Source organism: Sarcophilus harrisii, chromosome X, assembly GCF_902635505.1.
Source record: "Sarcophilus harrisii chromosome X, mSarHar1.11, whole genome shotgun sequence".
NCBI lineage: Eukaryota > Metazoa > Chordata > Mammalia > Dasyuromorphia > Dasyuridae > Sarcophilus > Sarcophilus harrisii.
In genome coordinates, this window is record NC_045432.1 from 77,808,282 (window position 1) to 77,832,065 (window position 23,784).

At 45.5% G+C, this 23,784-nt stretch overlaps 1 long non-coding RNA gene across 8 annotated transcripts in view; it reads left to right on the forward strand.

The window, feature by feature from the left end:
• The first annotated feature begins 973 nt into the window (after positions 1-973).
• LOC100920507 overlaps positions 974-23,784 on the forward strand; it is a 61,577-nt gene continuing 38,766 nt past the window's right edge. For 4 of the 8 annotated variants that reach the window (XR_004230521.1, XR_004230518.1, XR_004230523.1 and 1 more), the window contains exons 1-4: positions 975-5,510; positions 5,799-5,859; positions 6,235-6,425; positions 8,528-23,473. This is a non-coding gene — a long non-coding RNA (uncharacterized LOC100920507). Of the gene's footprint in view, positions 5,511-5,798; positions 5,860-6,234; positions 6,426-8,527; positions 23,474-23,784 lie in introns of all 8 variants that reach the window. The other 4 variants (XR_004230524.1, XR_004230525.1, XR_004230519.1 and 1 more) reach the window with 4 other exon arrangements.

Sequence of the window (23,784 nt, forward strand, 5' to 3'; positions counted from 1 at the left end):
CTGTCCTGGGGAGGATAAACGGGAAGGAGAAAAATATTTGGAATGAGACAATGTACCAAAATTTATGTGAAACAGCCAAAATAGTACCAAATGGAAAATTTATGTTTCTAAATACTTACATCAATAAAATAGAGAAAGAGATGGATGAAATGCATATGCAACTAAAAACTAGCAAAAAATTAAAAATCCTGAAAATCAAAGGAAAGATTAGTAAAAATTGAAAACAATAAAAGCACTTAACTAATAAAACTAAGAGATGTATTCATGGAAAAAAAACCCAACAAAATAGAGAAAACATTGGTTAGTTTGAATTTTAAAAAGAAGAAAATCAAATTACCAGTATCAAAAATGAAAAGGGTGAATTCACCACCACTGAAGATGAAATTAAAGCAATTATTAGGAGCTATTTTGCCCAATTATATCAACAAATCTAACCATCTAAATGATTTTTCTCTCTTTCTCATCTTTTTCAAGAATGAAAGAGAAAAATTGCGAGAAATAAATGAGATTGGAAGAAATATGAAAGTGAGAAACAATAAGGGAGTGAGAGAGAATGAGAAAAAGAAAAAAGGTGTATTCTTGAAAGAAGAAAGAATGGGACAGTGAGGCAAAAATAAGAGAAAAAAGAATGGGAGAGAAAAGCAAAGTAAAAAAGAGTGGGAGACAGAGCCAGGGAAAGAGAGAAAGAAAAATGGAGAGTGAGAGAAAAGAAAAATAGACAAAGCTTTGGAGACAGGGAAGGGAGCAAAAGAGACAGAAAAAGTGAAGAAAACAGGGAGCATAAAATAAAGAGATAAGGGCAGAGTGAGGAAAAGGGAAAGCATGAGTCAAAGTGTGGCAGAAAGAAAGAAAAAGAGATGTTGGTGAAAGAGAAATTCTGTGAGTGGAATACAGAGAAAAAAGGAGAGAGGAAGAGAAAGAAGCAGAGAGCATGAGTGGGAAAAACAATTAGAAATTCTCTTATTTTTATGCCAACAAAACTGAAGATAAAATGAAATGGGTGAATATTTATAAAAGTATAAAATGGAGGAAATAACAAATATAAACAATCTTATCTCAGAGAATCTGAGTAAATCATAAATGAAATCCAAGGAAAAATTCCTAGTTTAATTATGAATTATATCACACATTTAAAGAACAGTTAATCATTCTGCTATGTAAGCTGTTCACAAAGTAATAGAGCAAGATGCCACCTTTACCAAATTCCTTCTATGAGAAAAATATGGTCCTGACAAACTAAATTAGGGATAAAGCTAATAAAGAAAAATACACACCAATATCACTAATTATTTAGTTAACCAAGCAGGTATAATATATTAAAAATTATTCACTATGATCAATTTAGATTTATACCAGAAGTATAAGGTTGGCTCAGAAATGCCATATATTTGAAAAACTACGCATTTATAACACATCATATTAATAAATCACATAATCATTTCAGTTCGGAGGGGAAAAAAAGCCTCGGGGAAAATATACTTTTATTTCTGATATCCAGTGAGAATATTAATTATGTTTTTTTAATATCTGTAAAATCAGGAACTAGTTTTTATTTGTAACAGAATAACACCATAGTCTTTCCCAGTAAGATAATACAAGATTCCTCACTGTCTCTGTTATTATTTGAATACCTTTCTAGAAATGCTCCTATAGCACTGACAATGAAAAGTAGCTCAGGGAGAACAAATCCATCAAGGGAGAAGAATATCCCTTCTATTGGCAGATAATATGATGTTTACTTTAAGAATTATGGGGTTTCAGAAAAAACACTCATCAAAATGACAGCCCCAGTAAAGTTGTAAGATATAAAATGAAACTACAAGTTGTCACCTTTTGTCTACATCACTTACAATCCAAGAGGAAGAGATGGACAGAAAAACTCTACTAAATCCTCTGTGATGCATTAAAAAATGGATTTAAGAGACTGAGACACGGTTAAGAGTGATCTAAACTCTGCCATAAAGCACTGCTGAGTGTTTTATGAGTAAAGTACATTGGAGAGAGATTCATTACTCATGGTTGGAGCGTGTCAAAATGTTTTAAAAAATTGTGATGACATTTAAATTAATTCATAAATTGAGTTTTTTTTTCAAGCAATATATTACCAAGGCGTTCCTGTATAGGACCATATAAGTCATAATGAAAGTTCATTAATTTCAAGGGAAATAGTGGGAAAAAATAATAATGAAGGGAGCTTAGCATTATCAAATCTCAGATGATAGTATGAAGCAGTAATCATCTATTTGAATGGTTTATATGGTTTAAGAAAAGGACTAGAGAAATGGGACTTAGGAGTAAAGGATACAGTCGTTCAGTGTTTTATAAACCCAAAGATATTGATATCATGGATATGGTAGATAGAAGAGTTCTTGGGAAATCACATTGGACTAGCATTTTATACCACGTAATCGTCATAAGCCTGAAATGGATGTATGACAGTAATATAAAAGGTCATAGCACCAAAAATTAAGAGTAAAGGTTCCATATATACCAAAATATTCCTAATTTTTTTTCCTTAACAGAAAATTCTCCAAATAAAATTAGTCCTTGTCTCTTAGGAAACGGATAAACAAAATGTGATATGAATGTAGTACGATATTATTTAATGTAAAAAAAATGACTATAAAATTCAGAAACTTGGGCAGACTTGTATGAACCTTGGGAACATTAATGATAGTAATTATAATTTCAATAGTACTTTAAAGTTTACAGAATTCTTTGGAAATGTGATCTCACTTTATCCTCACAACTCTAAAAAGTTTGAATAGTTATCAAAATAGAAAATGCCCAGATTCACAGAACAAGAAGTAAAGGGCTGAAATAACAGTTCATAAAAAGAAATGAAACAAGCCATAAATGACTTCCAAAAAGGGAGAGAGGACCTTAGACTTTATAAGTAAATTTGATTATTCAGAAAAAAGAGTCCATGGTGTTGTTAACCTAAACCAAGAAAAGTAAAAACAGAAAGAAAACTATGGATCAATATCCCTAATGAACACGGATGCAAAACAAGGTGGAAATGAAGGGAAAAGACCTTATGTATAAAAAAGTATTTATAGCAGTTCTCTTTGTGGTGACAGAACCAACAAAATGGAAACTAAGGGCGTGAGAATGATTTGGAGAATGGGTAAACAAACAATGCTATTTGAATGTGCTGTTATTCAGCCATTTTTCTGTCATGTCGGATTCTCTGTGACCCAGTTTGGGGTTTTCTTGGCAAAGATACTGATTGGCCATTTCCTTCTCCAGCTCATTTTACAGATGAGGAAATTGAGGCAAACAGGGTGAAGTGACTTGCCCAGGCTCACACAGTTAGTGTCTGAGGCTGGGTTTGACCTCAGGTTTACTTGACTCCAGTCCTGGCATTCTATCCATTGCACAATCTAAGGTGCCTTATATGAACACAGTGGAATATTACTGTGCAAGAAGAGATGGCAAAGGGGATACATAGGGAAGATGTGTATGAACTGATGCAGAGTGAAGTGAGCAAACCAGTAGAACCATTTATACAGTAATAATAATTTTGTAAAGACAAATTTGAAAGTCTTAAGAAATTTGATTATTACAGTGAATTACGATACCAGTAGAACTATGATGAAACCTTCTGTCCATTTTATGACAGAGAGGTGATACCTCAAATTTTGTTTTGTTCAGTTATGTCTTTATTGCAAGAATTTTGCTCTTTCCCCCCCAAATAGGGTGGGAGAGGAGTAAAGTGGGGAAGAGAGAAAATAGATTTATTTAACTGAAAAAGAACTAAACTTGATTTTTAAAAAAGGAAACAGTAGGGAAGATGGATTGGTTAGGGGGAAAACTCAAAGGAAGACAACCAGTTTGGAGATTGTTGCAGTAGCGTCTGCCAAAAGAAAGGAGGACCTGAAGAAGGGTGGTTATATCAGCACTGGAGGGAAAAGTGGGAGAGATCTTTTCAAGGTTGAGAGCTTGGTAATTAATTGGATATGGGGCAGGGCTTATCAGGAATGGGTAAGAGTTCAGGTTCTGAGCTTACAAACCCGAGTGACTGTGAAGATGGTGGTAGTGCTATGAACAGAAATCAAAGCCTTATGGGAAAGCACAGGTTTGGGGAAAGAGGGAAGATGTTCAATTTGTGGTGCTGGCCGTAAGGAGCTCTGGGGAAAGATCATGGATGGCTATGCGGATGTGAGTGTCAGTACTTAAACTGAAAAGATGAGCAAAGTAGTTCCCCGAGGGAGAGAATGGAGGAAGACTTAAGAGGAAAGTCCAGGAGAGAACCTTGCTGCATATCTCTAGTTTTATAATGGAAGGAGAATAGAAAGTCAGCACAAGAAAGAAATGGTCAGAGAGGGAGAAGGAACATGGAGTACGGGGTATCACCAGGGAAGAGATGTTGGTGACTGAGGCCAATATACACACCGGCTACTTATGGCCCAAGAAGGTCAAAGACAAAAAAGAAAAGCTCTGTATATCTCTGTATATATAATACTTGTCTTATATATACTCTCTCTATTCCCAATAGCACTTCTGGTAGGACAAAAACTAGAAATGAAGTGGATGCCTAGTGGTAGGTGACAAATTGCTGTCTAAATTGTGGCAGGTAAATGGGAGAGGTATGAATTATGGCCCCAAAATAAGAAGCAGGAGGAATTCCAAGCAACACAATCCAGGGCACATTAGTGCGTGCTAGGGATACAAAAGCAGATGAGATAGTCCTTACCTCCAAGTTATCTGGATTCTGTTGAGGAGCTGCATATAACCTGTACACATTCACCATGACAATCTAGACTCAAAATCAATCCAGGGACTAAGGACTGGGGAAATCATCAGGGGAGAGATCTCTTGAAGGAGAAGGCATTTGACCTGAACCTTAAAGGGAAGGAAAAGTCCCAATTACTAGAGGTGATTCCAGACATGGGGTGACTTTCACTGTACAGAAGAATGAAGGTGGAAGGGAGAGGGTCCAGTAAATCAGCTTGGTTGTAGTGGAGAATGCTGTGGGAGGAGCAAGATACAGTCAGTTTGTAGTGTTCCTGACAATTTTGCAATTTATCCCAAAGGCAATAGCATCCACCAGGGTTTCTGTACGGAGATTAGTCCTGTCCTTACTAATCCAGATCCCTGCCTCATAGTTGCCTGACCCCTTCTACATTTAAGGAATCAGCATGGGATAGTTGAAAGCTTGAACTAGGGTGTCTGTGGTGTGCATGGAGGGAAGGGGTGGTGGTGGGGGTGACATTGATGAAATTTAAAGTAATTGGATATGAGGAGTGAGTGAACTGAGTGAAGGGCCAAGGAAGACTCCTAGCTTGGAAACCCGGAAATGAGAAAATGCTGAAGATGGCTTGTAAATTGCCAAACATGGGAAGACTTGTTGGAACTGAGAAGAAGTGAAGAAAGTTGAACAGAAGAACATACCCGATGACTACAATAATGTCAACAAAAGCCAGCACTAAAGGACATTAGAACATGGAGGAGATCCGGCACCAGAGGATGGAACCCAGGACATCTCAAAGCAGAAATGGAGACTTCAGGTATGGAAGGGCAGCTTCTGCCACACTTGCTTTGTCCCAGTTCTCCTTTGTATTGGGAGGCTTCTTGGGGGGGGGGGGGAAGGCACACAGACCAGCTATTGGGATATGACAGTGTCATAGATCACAAATCAATAAAACAAACCATTGCTAAAAAAGAACGACCATAACAAATATAAACCATTAATCAGTAAAATAAATCATTGCTAAAAAAGGAAGACCATTACAAAAAGCTTCTATGAAGTCAGTCAGACTTGGACAAATGCGTTGTATTTTTTTTTATCACAACAGAATTTACCAAGACTGGAAAAATCATCAAATATGGAAACCTGGTTTCTTCAATCTACAGAAGGTAGGGTTATTTTACTGACTCCTCTAGTATATCTGGTTGTATTGAAATAAAGTTTAAGAAGGGTCTTCCTTCTTACCAAGTTCAAAAGGTGTAAAACTCAGAAGAAAATCGGGTCCTCCATAACCACCCCTGATTCCTTGCTCTTTGGTTCTTCACCTCAATCTACAAATATGCTCAGACATCACTTTGTGCATGTGGTTCCACCCACCCTTTAGATTGGCAGCTTCTGGAGGGGTTAGGAACTGTGTTTTTTAACCTTCTTTTTATCCCCAGTGTTTGGCGCGGTATCAACTCATGAAAGGTTCCCAATAATGCCGCTGACTGACCAGTGTGTATTTGTGTCTTACCTTGGCCTTTGGTGGTGTTTGATCTCAGAGCTCCAAGATCTGCAGCCAGGGAATGGACACCAGCATGAGAACATAAGTCCCAGAAAACACCTTTTGTAGCTCCGTGGGCCTGTGGTCGCCATTATCATCATCATTGTCGACATTATTGTTGTCCTCGTCGTCGTCCTCATCCTCGTCGTCACTGCTCCATGCTGTCTGGACCAGAGTGATCCTTCTTTGGTAAGGAGACATTCAACAATTGCTACTTACATAGCCTTTAGCTTGATTTTAGCAGGTGACTCAGCAGAAAATTGGTGGTCCCTCCTTTCTGGAGGTTTACAACTGAGCTGAGGGGCTGGGACTGCAGGCCCTTATGAAATATGGGAGCAAACAGAGAGTAAAGAAGTATGGGACAGGACAGACATGCCATGGCAGAAGAGTGCAGCAGATTCAGGTTGCCCTCCCAGGGCTGCCTGAGTCTTCTGAGCATGAGCGGGACCTGAAAAGAGAGGAAGAACCCAGGGAGGGGTCTACCCAGTCAGAAGGAACAATATCAAGAGTGAGGGTGGTCTATTGGAGGATAGGGAAGCAAGCTGGAGCCCACAACAAAAGGCTTCATTCTCTGTCATTAACCCACAGTGATCTTCCCCCCACCACAGTCAGCCCATCCCCCTGGGAAGTTAGTGCCTTGTTTGCTCCCCAGATTACCCAGCTGCGGGACTCTTGAGACAAATAAGGCTATGGGTAGTACAGAAGGCCCGAGATTAGAGGACCAGCATGGTTGAGTCTTATAATAGCAAAGTGAGAGAGAGGAGAGAGGGAGTGCTAGGAAGGGCAGAGGAGGGGAGGAGAGAGCTACATGAGAAGAAAAGGGGAGAAGCCATAAAGGAGACCACTGGGGAGTGAAGGCAAAAGATGAGTACAGAGAATTGGGTAGTGAGCTAAAGAGAGAAAGGATGGCAGTGGGCAGTCATGACTGGGCCGTGGGATCATTGGGCAAGAAAGGAGAAGTGGAAGGGGTTGGGCAATAACTGAGACAAAGGAGGAAAGCAGGGACCAGGTAGTAAGGTGCATGGGAGGGAACATTTCCAAAGGAGATATGAGTAATTCTCACCGTGGTCTGCTGTGCTGGCAGAATAAGCCAATTTGGGGGTTTCCAAGCCGCATACTACAACATCAGGCTGGTCGGTCATGTGTTCAGCTTGGCCTGAGCTTTGTGCCTAGGAAATTTAGGAAGCACTACAGACAGGAGTAGCCCTGGGCGGAAGTCAAAATGGTGTTCGCCCTTGTCAGAATGTGCATGCCGGTGGACTGACACGGGGCACAATTTCTTTCGGGAGATCCTTATCGGTAAATTCAGCTGTAGCTTGAGAGATGGCCTCTACCCACTGGGCTAGTTGGTCCTCCGTAACAAGACAGGTCTTATAGTGGCCAGACTTGAGCATGGAAAGGAAATCTGCAAATGATCAATGGGTATATGAGCTAGGAGATGCCCCCCATGGGGGTATACTGATCATATATCTTTCTGACCTTCCTGCATGGATAAAAATGTCTATTTTAAAAACAGAGAAGGGCTGAGGACAGAGCTCTGGAGCCCTGGAGCACAAGACACAGAGCTATCAATTAATCTAGTGATCAGCACCAGTCACTCAAACAGCTATCAAGCTGTGTGACTGAACTTTCTAAGACACATCTGTCACTTTTCTACAGGGTTGCCCCAAGAACCCCTGTTATATGTCTTATTGGCTATGGCCTTAGAGAGATACTCTAGATCCCCCCACTGGGGGAAAAACAAGAAAAGTAAATCAAAGAGGTTGTGAAGAGAAAAATTTAGAAAACATACCTTCCTCCATCTTAATTACAAATAAGGGATTATATCAGTGTGGAATACTGCATCTATAATCAGATCAAGATGGTGTTTGGCTCTTCCTTTTTTATATATATATATATATATTCATTACAAGGGAAAGGTTTGGGCTGGGAGGGATATATTCAGAAATGTGAAACATTTATGGGTTCATATGCAACGTTCTCTTGTTCTTCATTTATGGCAATGTTAATGTTTTTGTTCATTAAGCTCAGAATTAAAAAGCAAGTCAAAAAGGAAAAGGGTGAAGTAGAACAATTTAAGCTTTACTTTACTTCAAAATCCTTTGATATATAACTTGTTCTTAGTGAATACACACATGCTAGCTCTTAGTGGTCACTGTTTCTCTTTCTACATGTTCAAAAAGGATCTATTTCAAACCTAGAATTTTGAAATGAATGGCTATGTTGGTTTGGAGATTTATAAATGTATGGATTGTGTTTCTGTTTTTCTAAATCCTCATTTTGAAATCAAGTAATCCAAAGTCAAATCTACAGAGAAAGCATGGCCCATGGTCACAAAGGGACATTGCTGCTGCTGCTCAACACTGCCAGTGCCATTAGAATTCTAAATTACTTGAGAATGCCTCATGGATTTGGGCAAGTTCTCTTTCGTTTTCCAGTCTATGAACTCCCCAGAGATTCAATCCAGTTGTTCTGGGTTTCCATTTTCCCTAAAGTGAAGCCTTTACATCTCGGAAAACTTTGACAGAAAGCTAAGAGCAAGACTCAAGAATAGAACCCAGCATTCCTAGCTATTGCATCCAGTGTTCAATCATATTAACAATTTCTTGAAAGAAACACTACTAAATTATGATCATGGCTGGCCAGCTCAGACATATTCTTCAAGTGTAATTGATAAAGAATACTCAGGTGAATTTGTGGAAGTAGATCACTGCTTCCTCCTAATCTTCCCTAGTGCTCCTCTTTTGGGGAACTGTTTTAATTTGTTTCAGGAGTGGAAGTTCTTGCACCCCCTAAAAAACCCCAAGATGGTGGAACAGAGAGAACATTCCAGTGGAACTCTACCAACTTGCCTTTCCAAAAAACTTGAAAATATCAAATAATCAAATTCTGAAGTGCCATACAAAGAAAAAGTTTGTCCAGCTGAAAAAAATGTTTGAGGTGAGGAGAAGTTTGGGTCACTGGCTCAGAAGGCAAAGGGAAGGGCACTTACTATGGATCTTGGAGGACGGGAGGCACAGTGATAGCTGCAGGAATAGTTGTCACATTTCTTAAAGTTTTCACTGCCAAGAAACCAAGTATTAGACAACTGCTAAAAAGGTGATTAGGGGCAGCTCTGTGTGGGCACGGTAGACATTACCAGTTTCACACAAAGGGGGAGAGAGGCCAATGCCATCACAAAAAACTGGTGGTAACACCTGGAGCTCCAGAGTGAAGACGATCACTTGTTATCACAAGTAAACACATTCCCTGCTACTGCTCCAGGGTGAAGAGGAGCACCTGCCAGCATGATGACAAGGAAGAGGAAGTCCCCCCTGCAGCTACTAGGTGAAGAGACCTTGCTATAACAAAAAAAGCAATAGTCCCAGCTGCATCTCAGGGGTGCATAGAGGCCTTTCCCATTACAACAAAGCAGAGGTATCGGCTGCAGTTCCAGTTTGAAGAAGACCACTTTCCCATCACAAGTAACCAGAAGTCCCAGCTGTGGGTCCAGGGTGAGGAAGAGCACTTGTCATCACAATTAATCAGAAGTCCCTGCTGCTGCTCCAGGGTGAAGAACAACAGTTGCCACCACAAGTTACCAGAAGTCCCTGATGCTGCTCCAGGGTGAAGAGGAGCACTTGCCATCACAAGTAACTAGAATTCCCTGTAACAAGCTCCAGGGTGAAGAGGAGCACTTGCCATCACAAGCAAGTAGTGGTCCCAGCTGCAGCCATGGGACGGAGAGAGGGCTTTGGCATCACAACAAACCAGAGGTCCCAGTTGCAGCTCCAGTTAGAAGAAAAACACTTTGCATCACAAGTCACCAGAATTCCCAGCTGCGGGTCCAGGGTGAAGAAAAGAACTTGCCATCACAAGTAGCCAGAAGTCCCTGCTGCTGCTCCAGGGGGAAGAGGAGAACTTGCCATCAAAATGAAGCAGAGGTCCCAGCTGCAGCTCTGGGGTGGAGAGAGGCCTTTGTCATCACAACCAAGCAGAGGTCCCAGCTGCAGTTTGCATTTGAAGAACACTTCCCATCATCACAAGAAACCAGAAGTCCCTGCTGCTACTCCAGGGTGAAGAAGAACAATTGCCATTACAAGTTACTAGAAGTACCTGCTGCAGCTCCAGGGAGAAGAGGAAGACTTGCCATCACAAGTAACCAGAAGGCCCAGCTGCAGCTACTGGGTGAAGACCAATTGCCATCACAAAAATGGAAAGAACGCAGCTGAAGCTCCAGGGTAGAGAGAGGCCTTTGCCATCAAACCCATGTAGAGGTCTCAGTTACAGCTCCAGGATACAGAGAGGCCTTTGCCATCACAACCAAGCAGAGGTACCAGCTGCAGATCCAGGATGGAGAGAGGCCTTTGCCATCACAACCTAGCAGAGTTCTAAGCTGCAGCTCCCGTTGGAAGAAGAAAACTTGCCATAACAAATAACGGGAAATCCCAGCTGCAGGTCCAGTGTGACGAAAAGAAATTGCCATCACAAGTTACCAAAAGTCCCTGCTGCTGCTCCACAGTGAAGCGGAAAACTGGCCACCACAAGTAACCAGAAGTCCCTGCTGCAGCTCCAGGGTGAAGAGCAACACTTGCCATCACAAGTTACCAGAAGTCCTTGATGCTGCTCCAGGGTGAAGAACAGCAGTTGCCATCACAAGTTACAAGAAGTCCCTGCTGCTGCTCTAGGGTGAAGATGAACACTTGCCATCACAAGTTACCAGAAGTCCCTGCTTCTGCTCCACAATGAAGAGGAACACTTGCCATCACAAGTTAGCAGAAATCTTTCCTGCAGCTACTGGTTGAAGAAGACCAATTGCCCTAAGAAAAATGCAGAGGACGCAGCTGCAGCTTAGGGATGCAGAGAGGCCTTTGCCATCACAACTAAGCAGATGTGCAAGCTGCAACTCCCGTTTGAAGAGGAACACTTCCTATCACCAATAACTGGAAGTCCCAGGGCAAGGTCCAGTGTGATGAAAAGAACTTGCTAACACAAGTAACCAGAAGTCCCTGCTGCTGCTCCAGGGTGAAGAGGAACACTTGTCATCACAAGTAACCAGAAGTCACTGCTGTTGTCCAAGGGTGAAGACGAACACTTGCCAACACAAGTTAACAGAAGTCCCTGCTGCGGCTCCAGGGTGAACAGGACCACTTGCCATCAAAAGTTACCAGAAGTCCCTGCTGCAGCTCCTTGGTGAAGAGGACCACTTGCCATCACAAGTTACCAGAAGTCCCTGCTGCAGCTACAGGGTGAACAGGACCACTTGCCATCAAAAGTTACCAGAAGTCCCTCCTGCAGTTCCAGGGTGAAGAGGAACACTTGCCATCACAAGTTACCAGAAGTCCTTGATGCTGCTCCAGGGTGAAGAACAACAGTTGCCATCACAAGTTACAAGAAGTCCCTGCTGCTTATCCAGAGTGAAGATGAACACTTGCCATCACAAGTTACCAGAAGTCCCGGCAGCAGCTGCAGGGTGAAGAGGATCACTTGCCATCAAAAGTTACCAGAAATCTTTCCTGCAGCTACTGGGTGAAGAAGACCAATTGCCCTAAGAAAAATGCAGAGGACTCAGCTGCAGCTTAGGGATGGAGAGAGGCCTTTACCATCACAACTAAGCAGATGTGCAAGCTGCAACTCCCGTTTGAAGAAGAACACTTCGTATCACCAATAACTGGAAGTCCCAGCGGCAGGTCCAGTGTGATGAAAAGAACTTGCCACCACAAGTAACCAGAAGTCCCTGCTGCTGCTCCAGGGTGAAGAGGAACACTTGTCAGCACAACTTACCAGAAATCCTTGCTGTAGCTCCAGGGTGAAGAAGACCACGTGTGACCACAAGTACCCAGAAGTCCCTGCTGCTGTTCTAGGGTGACGAGGAACACTTATGACGCCAAGTAACCAGAAGTCCCTGCTGCTGCTCCAGGGTGAAAGGGAACACTTGCCAGCACAACTTACCAGAAGTCCCTGCTGCAGCTCCAGGGTATAGAGGAACACTTGCCAGGTCAACTTACCAGAAGTCCCTGCTGCTGCTCCAGGGTGAAGAGGAACACTTGCCAGCATAACTTACCAGAAGTCCCTGCTGCTGCTCCAGGGTGAAGAGGAATACTTGCCAGCACAACTTACCAGAAGTCCCTTCTGCAGTTCCAGGGTGAAGAGGAACACTTGCCATCACAAGTTACAAGAAGTCCCTGCTGCTTATCCAGAGTGAAGATGAACATTTGCCATCACAAGTTACCAGAAGTCCCTGCTGCAGCTCCCGGGTGAAGAGGACCACTTGCCATCAAAAGTTACCAGAAATCTGTCCTGCAGCTACTGGGAGAAGAAGACCAGTTGCCCTAAGAAAAATGCAGAGGATGCAGCTGCAGCTTAGGGTGTAGAGAGGCCTTTGCCATCACAACAAAGAAACTGTCTCAGCTGCAGCTCCACGATGGAGAGAGGCCTTTGCAATCACAACTACACAGATGTCCCAGCTGCAGCTTATGGGTGGAGGGAGGCCTTTGCCATCACAACTAAGCAGAGGTCTAAGCTGCAGCGCCCATTTGAAGAATAACACTTCCTATCACCAACAACTGTAAGTCACAGTTGCAGGTCCAGTGTGACGAAAAGAACTTTCCACCACAAGTAACCAGAAGTCCCTGCTGCTGCTCCACAGTGAAGAGGAAGACTTGCCATCACAAGTTAACAGAAGTCCCTGCTGCAGCTCCAGGGTGAAGAGTAACACTTGCCATCACAAGTTAACAGAAGTCCTTGATGCTGCTCCAGGGTGAAGAGTAACACTTGCCATCACAAGTTAACAGAAGTCCTTGATGCTGCTCCAGGGTGAAGAACAACAGTTGCCATCACAAGTTATAAGAAGTCCCTGCTGCTGCTCCAGGGTGAAGATGAACACTTGCCATCACAAGTTACCAGAAGTCCCTGCTACAGCTCCAGGGTGAAGAGGAACACTTGCCATCACAAGTTACCAGAAGTCCCTGCAGCAGCTCCAGGGTGAAGAGGACCACTTGCCATCACAAGTTACCAGAAGTCCCTGCTGCAGCTACAGGGTGAACAGGACCACTTGCCATCAAAAGTTACCAGAAATCTTTCCTGTAGCTACTGGGTGAAGAAGACCAATTTCCCTAAGAAAAATGCAGAGGACGCAGCTGCAGCTTAGGGGTGGAGAGAGGTCTTTGCTATCAAAACAAAGTAGAGGTCTCATTTATCGCTCCAGGAGAGAATGAGCCCTTTGCCATCAGAACTACGCAGATGGCCCAAGTGTAGCTTAGAAGTGGAGAGACCCCTTGGCCATCACAACTAAACAGAGGTCCAAGCTGCAGCAACCGTTTGAAGAAGAACACTTCCTATCACCAATAACTTGATGTCCCAGCTGCAGGTCCATTGTGACAAAAAGAACTTGCCACCACTAGTAACCAGAAGTCCCTACTACAGCTCCAGGGTGAAGAGGAACAGTTGCCAGCACAACTTACCAGAAGTCCCTGCTACAGCTCCAGGGTGAAGAGGAACACTTGCCAGCACAACTTACCAGAAAGTTGTAGCTCCTTGCTGTAGCTCCAGGGTGAAGAAGACCACGTGTGACCACAAGTACCCAGAAGTGCCTGCTGCTGCTCTGGGGTGACAAGGAACACTTATGACCCCAAGTAACCAGAAGTCCCTGCTGCCGCTACAGGGTGAAGAGAAACACTTGTCATCACAAGTAACCAGAAATCCCTGCTGCTGCCCTAGGCTGAAAAGGAACACTTGCCAACACAACTTACCAGAAGTCCCTGCTGCTGCTCCAGGGTGAAGAGGAATACTTGCCAGCACAACTTACCAGAAGTCCCTGCTGCTGCTCCAGGGTGAAGAGGAACACTTGTGACCCCAAGTAACCAGAAGTCCCTACTGCCGCTGCTGGGTGAAGAGAAAAACTTGTCATCACAAGTAAGCAGAAGTCCCTGCTGGAGCTCCAGGGTGAAGAGGACCACTTGCCATGGAATGTTAGCAGAAATCGTTCCTGTAACTACTGGGTGAAGAAGACCAATTGCCCTAAAAAAAATGCATAGGACACAGCTGCAGCTTAGGGTTGAGAGAGGCCTTTGCCATCACAACTACATAGAAGTGCCAGCTGCAGCTTATGGGTGGAAGTAGGCCATTCCCATCACAACTAAGCGGAGGTCCAAGCTGTAGCTCCCGTTTGAGGAACACTTCCTATCTCCAATAACTGGACGTCCCACCTGTAGGTCCAGTGTGACGAAAAGAATTTGCCACCACAAGTACCCAGAATCCCTGCTGCTGCTCAAGGGTGAAGAACAACTGTTGCCATCACAAGTTACCCTGAAGTCCCTGCTGCCGCTCCAGGGTGAAGAGGAACACTAGTCAACACAAGTAGCCAGAAATCCCTGCTGCTGCTCCAGGGTGAAGAGAAACACTTTTCATCACAAGTAACCAGCAATCCCTGCTGCTGCTCCAGGTTGAAGAGGAACACTTGCCAGCACAACTTAACAGAAGTCCCTACTGCCGCTCCAGGGTGAAGAGGAACACTTGCCATCACAACTTGCCAGAAGTCCCTTCTGCATCTCCAGGGTGAAGAGGAACACTTCCCATCACAAGTTATTATAAGTCCCTGTTGCAGCTCCAGGGTGAAGAGGAACACTTGCCATCACATGTTGTCAGAAGTCCCTTCTTAAGCTCCAGGGTGAAGAGGAATAATTGCGAACATAAGTACCCCTAATTCCTGCTGCTGCTCGAGGGCGAAGAACAACTGTTGCCATCAGATGTTGCCTGAAGTCCCTGCTGCCGCTCCAGGGTGAAGAGGAACACTTCTGACCACAAGTAACCAAAAGTCCCTGCTGCAGCTCTAGGGTGAAGAAGAACATTTCTGACCACAAGTAACCAAAAGTCCCTGCTGCAGCTCCAGGGTGAAGAGGAACACTTGCCATCACAAGTAACGAGAAATCCCTGCTGCTGCTCCAGGGTGAAGAACAACAGTTGCCATCACATGTTGCCAGAAGTCCCTGCTGTTGGTCCAGGTTGACGACGAACACTTTTGATCACAAGTAACCAGAAGTCCCTGCTGTAGTTCCAGGGTGAAGAGGAACACTTGTGAACAGAAGTACCCAGAAGTCCCTGCTGCTGCTCCAGGGTGAAGACGAACAATTGTCATCACAAGTAACCAGAAGTCCCTGCTGCGGCTCCAGGGGGAAGAGGACCACGTGCCATGAAATGTTACCAGAAATCTTTCCTGAAGCTACTGGGTGAAGAAGACCAAATTCCCTAAGAAAAATGCAGAAGACACAGCTGCAGCTTAGGGGTGGAGAGAGGCCTTTGATATCACAACAAATCAAAGGTCTCAGTTGCAGCTCTGGGTTGGACTGAGGTCTTTGCTATCACAACCTAGCAGAGGTCTCATTTACTGCTCCAGGATAGAACGAGGCCTTTGCCATCACAACTACGCAGACGTCCCAACTGCAGCTTAGGGGTGGAGAGAGGCCTTTGCCATCCCAACCAAGTAAAGGTCCAAGCTGCAGCTCCCCTTTGAAGAAGAACACTTCCTATCACCAATAACTAGACGTCCCAGCTGCATGTCCAGTGTGAGAAAAAGAACTTGCCAACACAAGTAACCAGAAATCCCTGGTGCTGCTCCAGGGTGAAGAACAACAGTTGCCATCACAACTTGCCGAAGTCCCTGCTGCTGCTCGAGGGTGAAGACAAACACTTGTCATCACAAGTAACCAGAGTTCCCTGCTGCAGCTCCAGGGTGAAGACGAACAGTTGTCATCACAAGTACCCAGAAGTCCCTGCTGCTGCTCCAGGGTGACGAACAATAGTTGCCATTAAAAGTTGCCTGAAGTCCCTGCAGCTTTTCCAAGGTGAAGAGGAACTCTTGCCATCACAAGTTACCAGAAGTCCCGGCTGCTGCTCCAAGGTGAAGAGGACCACGTGCCCTGAAATCTTTTCTGAAACTACTGGGTGATGAAGATTAAATTCCCTAAGAAAAATGCAGAAGACACATCTGCAGCTTACGGGTGGAGAGAGGCCTTTGATAGCACAACAAATCAGAGGTCGCAGTTGCACCTCTGGGTTGGACAGAGGTCTTTGCTATCACAACCTAGCAGAGGTCTCATTTACCGCTCCAGGATAGAACGAGGCCTTTGCCATCACAACTACGCAGACTTCCCAACTCCAGCTTAGGGGTGGAGAGAGGTCTTTGCCATCACAACTAAGCAGAGGTCCAAGCTGCACCTCCTGTTTGAAGAACACTTCCTATCACCAATAACTAAATGTCCCAGCTGCAGGTCCAGTGTGAAGAAAAGAACTTGCCTCCACAAGTAACAAGAAGTCCCTCCTGCTGCTCCAGGGTGAAAAACAATATTTGCCATCACAAGTTGCCAGAAGTCCCTGCTGCTGCTTCAGGGTGAAGAGGAACACTTGTGACCACAAGTACCCAGAAATCCCTGCTGCTACTCCATGGTGAAGAACAACAGTTGCCATCACAAGTAATCAGAAGTCCCTGCTGTACCTCCAGGGTGAAGAGGAACACTTGTGATCACAAGTAACCAAAAGTCCCTCCTGCAGCTCCAAGGTGAAGAGGAACAACTTGCCATCAAAAGTTACCAGAAGGCCCTGCTGTAGCTCCAGGGTGAAGAGGAAAAGTTGTGACCACAAGTACCCAGAGGTCCCTGCTGCTGCTCCAGGGTGAAGAGGAACACTTGTGACCCCAAGTAACCAGAAGTCCCTGCTGCCGCTACAGGGTGAAGAGAAACACTTGTCATCACAAGTAACCAGAAATCCCTGCTGCTGCCCTAGGTTGAAAAGGAACACTTGCCAGCACAACTTACCAGAAGTCCCTGCTGCAGCTCCAGGGTATAGAGGAACAATTGCCAGGTCAATTTACCAGAAGTCCCTGCTGCTGCTCTAGGGTGAAGAGGAACACTTGCCAGCACAACTTACCCGAAGTCCCTGCTGCAGCTCCAGCGTATAGAGGAACACTTGCCAGGTCAACTTACCAGAAGTCCCTGCTGCTGCTCCAGGGTGAAGAGGAACACTTGTGACCCCAAGTAACCAGAAGTCCCTGAAGCCGCTACAGGGTGAAGAGAAACACTTGTCATCACAAGTAACCAGAAATCCCTGCTGCTGCTCCAGGTTGAAGAGGACCACTTGCCATCAAATGTTAGCAGAAATCTTTCCTGTAACTACTGGGTGAAGAAGACCAATTGCCCTAAGAAAAATGCATAGGACAGAGCTGAAGCTTAGGGTTGAGAGAGGCCTTTGCCATCACAACTACATAGATGTGCCAGCTGCAGCTTATGGGTGGAAGGAGGCCATTCCCATCACAACTAAGCAGAGGTCCAAGCTGTAGCTCCTGTTTGAAGAACACTTCCTATCTCCAATAACTGGACGTCCCACCTGTAGGTCCAGTTTGACGAAAAGAACTTGCCACCACAAGGAACCAGAAGTCCCTGCTGCATCTCCAGGGTGACGAGGAATACTTGTGACCACAAGTACCCAGAATCCCTGCTGCTGCTCAAGGGCAAAGAACAACTGTTGCCATCACAAGTTACCCTGAAGTCCCTGCTGCCACTCCAGGGTGAAGAGGAACACTAGTCAACACAAGTAGCCAGAAGTCCCTCCTGCTGCTCCAGGGTGAAGAGGAACACTTGCCATCACAACTTGCCAGAAGTCCCTGCTGCAGCTCCACGGTGAAGAGGAACACTTGCCATCACATGTTGTCAGAAGTCCCTTCTTAAGCTCCAGGGTGAAGAGGAATAATTGCGACCATAAATACCCCTAATTCCTGCTACTGCTCGAGGGCAAAGAACAACTGTTGCCATCACATGTTGCCTGAAGTCCCTGCTGCCGCTCCAAGGTGAAGAGGAACACTTGTGACCACAAGTACGCAGAAGTCCCTGCTGCTGCACCAGGGTGAAGAAAAACAGTTGCCATTACAAGTTGCCAGAAGTCCCTGCTGCACCTCCAGGGTGAAGAGGAACACTTGTGACCACAAGTAACCAGAAGTCCTTGCTGCAGCTCCAGGGTGAAGAGGAACACTTGCCATCACAAGTAACGAGAAATCCCTGCTGCTGCTCCAGGGTGAAGAACAACAGTTGCCATCACATGTTGCCAGAAGTCCCTGCTGCTGGTCCAGGGTGACGACAAACACTTTTGATCACAAGTAACCAGAAGTCCGTGCATTAGTTCCAGGGTGAAGAGGAACATTTGTGAACAGAAGTACCCAGAAGTCCCTGTTGCTGCTCCAGGGTGAAGAAGAACACTTGTGACCACAAGTATCCCAAAGTCTCTGCTGCTGCTCCAGGGTGAAGACGAACAATTGTCATCACAAGTAACCAGAAGTCCCTGCTGTAGCTCCAGGGTGAAGAGGAACACTTGTGACCACAAGTACCCAGAAGTCCCTGCTGCTGCTCCAGGGTGAAGAACAACAGTTGCCAATACAAGTTGCCTGAAGTCCCTGCTGCTGCTCCAAGGTGAAGAGGACCACGTGCCATGAAATGTTACCAGAAATCTTTCCTGAAGCTACTGGATGAAGAAGACCAAATTCCCTAAGAAAAATGCAGAAGACACAGCTGGAGCTTAGAGGTGTAGAGAGTCCTTTGATATCACAACAAATCAAAGGTCTCAGTTGCAGCTCTTGGTTGGACTGAGGTCTTTGCCATCACAACCTAGCAGAGGTCTCATTTACTGCTCCAGGACAAAACGAGGCCTTTGCCATCACAACTACGCAGACGTCCCAACTGCAGCTTAGGGGTGGAGAGAGGCCTTTGCCATCCCAACCAAGTAAAGGTCGAAGCTGCAGTTACCCCTTTGAAGAAGAACACTTCCTATCACCAATAACTAGACGTCCCAGCTGCATGTCCAGTGTGACAAAAAGAACTTCCCAACACAAGTAACCAGAAATCCCTGGTGCTGCTCCAGGGTGAAGAACAACAGTTAACATAACATATAACCAGAAGTCCATGCTGCTACTCCATGGTGAAGAACAACAGTTGCCATCACAAGTTGCCAGAAGTCCCTGCTGCTGCTCGAGGGTGAAGACGAACACTTATCATCACAAGTAACCAGAAGTCCCTGCTGCAGCTCCAGGGTGAAGTCGAACAGCTGTAATCACAAGTACCCAGAAGTCCCTGCTGCTGCTCCAGGGTGACGAACAATAGTTGCCATTACAAGTTGCCTGAAGTCCTTGTAGCTTTTCCAACGTGAAGAGGAACTCTTGCTATCAGAAGTTAGCAGAAGTCCCGGTGGTAGCTCCAAGGTGATGAGGAACACTTGTCATCACAAGTACCCAGAAGTCCCTGCTGCTGCTCTAGGGTGAAGAATAACAGTTTCCATTACAAGTTGACTAAAGTCCCTGCTGCTGTTCCAAGGTGAAGAGGACCATGTGCCCTGAAATCTTTTCTAAATCTACTAGGTGATGAAGACTAAATTCCCTAAGAAAAATGCAGAAGACACAGCTGCAGCTTACGGGTCGAGAGAGGCCTTTGATAGCACAACAAATCAGAGGTCGCAGTTGCACCTCTGGGTTGGACAGAGGTCTTTGCTATCACAACGTAGCAGAGGTCTCATTTACCGCTCCAGGATAGAACGAGGCCTTTGCCATCACAACTAAGCAGAGGTCCAAGCTGCACCTCCCATTTGAAGAATACTTCCTATCACCAATAACTAAATGTCCCAGCTGCAGGTCCAGTGTGAAGAAAAGAACTTGCCTCCACAAGTAACCAAAAGTCCCTCCTGCTGCTCCAGGGTGAAAAACAATATTTGCCATCACAAGTTGCCAGAAATCCCTGGTGCTACTCCAGGGTGAAGAACAATAGTTAACATAACATGTAACCTGAAGTCCCTGCTGCTGCTTCAGGGTGAAGAGGAACACTTGTGACCACAAGTACCCAGAAATCCCTGTTGCTACTCCATGGTTAAGAACAACAGTTACCATCACAAGTTGCCAGAAGTCCCTGCTGTTGCTCCAGGGTGAAGAGGAACACATGTGATCACAAGTAACCAAAAGTCCCTCCTGCAGCTCCCAGGTGAAGAGGAACACTTGCCATCAAAAGTTACCAGAAGTCCCTGCTGCAGCTCCAGGGTGAAGACGAACATTTGTCATCACAAGTAATCAGAAGTCCCTGCTGTAGCTCCAGGGTGAAGAGGAACACTTGTGAGCAAAAGTACGCAGAAGTCCCTGCTGCTGCTGCAGGGTGAAGAGGAACACTTGTGACCACAAGTAACCAGAATTCCCTGCTGATGCTCTAGGGTGAAGAGGAATACTTGTCATCACATGTTACCAGAAGTTCCTGCTGCAGGTCCAGGGTAAAGACGAACACTTGTGACCATAAGTACCCAGAAGTCCCTGCTGCTGCTCCAGGGTGAAGAACAACAGTTTCCATTACAAGTTCCCTGAAGTCCCTGCTGCTGCTCCAAGGTGAAGAAGACCACCTGCCATGAAATGTTACTAGAAATCTTACCGGAAGCTACTAGGTGAATATGACCAAATTCCCTAAGAAAAATGCAGAAGACGCAGCTGCAGCTTAGGGGTGGAGAGAGGCCTTTGCCATCACAACCAAGCAGAGGTCCAAGCTGCAGCTCCTGTTTGAAGAAGAACCCTTCCTATCACCAATAACTGGACATCACAGCTGCAGGTCCAGTGTAAAGAAAAGAACTTGCCTCCACAAGTATCGAGAAGTCCCTCCTGCTGCTCCAGGGTGAAGAACAACTGTTGCCATCAAAAGTTACCAGAAGTCCCTGCTGCAGCTCCAGGGTGAAGACGAACATTTGTCATCACAAGTAATCAGAAGTCCCTGCTGTAGCTCCAGGGTGAAGAGGAACACTTGTGAGCAAAAGTACCCAGAAGTCCCTGCTGCTGCTGCAGGGTGAAGAGGAACACTTGTGACCACAAGTACCCAGAAGTCCCTGCTGCTGCTGCAGGGTGAAGAGGAACACTTGTGACCACAAGTAACCAGAATTCCCTGCTGACGCTCTAGGGTGAAGAGGAATACTTGTCATCACATGTTACCAGAAGTTCCTGCTGCAGGTCCAGGGTAAAGACGAACACTTGTGACCATAAGTACCCAGAAGTCCCTGCTGTACCTCCAGGGTGAAGAACAACAGTTTCCATTACAAGTTCCCTGAAGTCCCTGCTGCTGCTCCAAGGTGAAGAAGACCACCTGCCATGAAATGTTACTAGAAATCTTACCGGAAGCTACTAGGTGAAGACGACCAAATTCCCTAACAAAAATGCAGAAGACGCAGCTGCAGCTTAGGGGTGGAGAGAGGCCTTTGCCATCACAACAAAGCAGAGGTCCAAGCTGCAGCCCCTGTTTGAAGAAGAACCCTTCCTATCACCAATAACTGGACATCACAGCTGCAGGTCCAGTGTAAAGAAAAGAACTTGCCTCCACAAGTATCGAGAAGTCCCTCCTGCTGCTCCAGAGTGAAGAACAACTGTTGCCATCACAATTTGCCAGAAGCCCCTGCTACTGCTCCAGGGTGAAGAGGAACACTTGTGACGACAAGTAACCAGAAGTCCCTGCTGACGCTCTAGGTTGAAGAGGGATACTTGCCATCACAAGTTACCAGATGTCCCTGCTGCAGCTCCAGGGTGAAGAGCAACACTTGCCATCAAAGGTTACCAGAAATCTTTCCTGTAGCTACTGGGTGAAGAAGACCAATTACCCCAAGAAAAATGCAGAGGACGCAGCTGCAGATTAAGGGTGGAGAGAGGCCTTTTCTATCAAAACAAAGCAGAGATCTCAGCTGCAGCTCCAAGATGGAGAGAGGCGTTTTCCATCACAACTACATAGATGTCCCAGCTGCAGCTTAAGGATGGATGTAGGCCTTTGCTATCACAACTAAGCAGAAGTCCAAGCTGCACCTCCCGTTTGAAGAAAAACACTTCATATTCCCCATAACTATACGTCCCAGTTGCATGTCCAGTGTGACAAAAAGATCTTGCCACCACAAGTAACCAGAAGTCCCTGGTACTGCTCCAGGGTGAAGAACAACAGTTAACATAACATGTAAGCAGAAGTCCCTGCTGCTACTCCAGGGTGAAGAACAACAGTTGTCATCACAAGTAACCAGAAGTCCCTGCTGCTGCTCCAGGGTGAAGAACAACAGTTACCATTACAAATTGCCTGAAGTCCCTGCTGCTGCTCCAAGGTGAGGAGGAACACTTGCCATCACAAGTTACCAGAAGTCCCTGATGTAGCTCCAGGGTGAAGAGGAACACTTGTGATCACAAGTTACCAGAAGTCCCTGCTGCTGCTCCAAGGCGAAGAGGATGACTTGTGACCACAAGTACCCAGAAATCCCTGCTGCTGCTCCAGGGTGAAGAACAACAGTTGCCATTACAAGTTGCCTGAAGTACCTGCTGCTGCTCCCAGGTGAAGAGGAACACTTGCCATCACAAGGTACCAGAAGTCACAGCTGTAGGTCCAGGGTGAAGAGGAACACTTGTGATCACAAGTTACCAGAAGTCCCTCCTGCTGCTTCAGCGTGAAGAACAACAGTTTCCATTACAAGTTGCCTGAAGTCCCTGCTGCTGCTCCAAGGTGAAGAGGACCACGTGCCATGAAAGGTTACTAGAAATCTTTCCTGAAGCTAGTGGGTGAAGAAGACCAAATTCCCTAAGAAAAATGCAGAAGATACAGCTGTAGCTTAGGGGTGGAGAGAGAAGGCTTTGATATCATAACAAATCAGAGGTCTCAGTTGCAGCTCTGGGTTGGACAGAGGTCTTTGCTATCGCAACCTAGCAGAGGTCTCATTTACCATTTCAGGATAGAACGAGGCCTTTGCCATCACAACTACGCAGACGTCTCAACTGCAGCTTAGGGGTGGAGAGAGGCCTTTGCCATCACAACTAAGCACAGGTCTCAGCTGCAGTTCTAGGAAGTAGAGACACCTTTGCCATCACAACCAAGAAGCTGTCTCAGCTGCAGCTCCAAGATGGAGAGAGGCCTTTGCCATCACAACTAAGCAGAAGTCCAAGCTGCACCTCCCGTTTGAAGAAGAACACTTCCTATCACCAATAAGTAGATGTCCCAGCTGCAGGTCCAGTGTGAAGAAAAGAACTTGCCTCCACAAGTAATGAGAAGTCCCTCCTGCTGCTCCAGGGTGAAAAACAACATTTGCCATCATAAGTTGCCAGAAGTCCCAGCTGACGCTACAGGGTGAAGAGGAATACTTGCCATTACAAGTTACTAGAAGTCCCTGCTGCAGCTCCAGGGTGAAGAGCAACCTTTGCCATCACAGGTTGCCAGAAGTCCCTGCTGTAGCTCCAGGTTGAAGAGGAACACTTGTGACCACAAGTAAACAGAAGTCCCTGCTGCTGCTCCAGGGTGAAGAACAACAGTTGCCATTACAAGTTGCCTGAAGTCCCTGCTGCTGCTCCAAGGTGAAGAGGAACACTTGCCATCACAAGTTACCAAAAGTCCCTGCTGTAGCTCCAGGGTGAAGAGGAACACTTGTGATCACAAGTTACCAGAAGTCCCTGTTGCTGCTCCAGGGTGAAGAGGAACATTTGTGACCACAAGTAACCAGAAATCCCTGCTGTAGCTCTAGGGTGAATAGGACCATTTGAAATCAAAAGTTA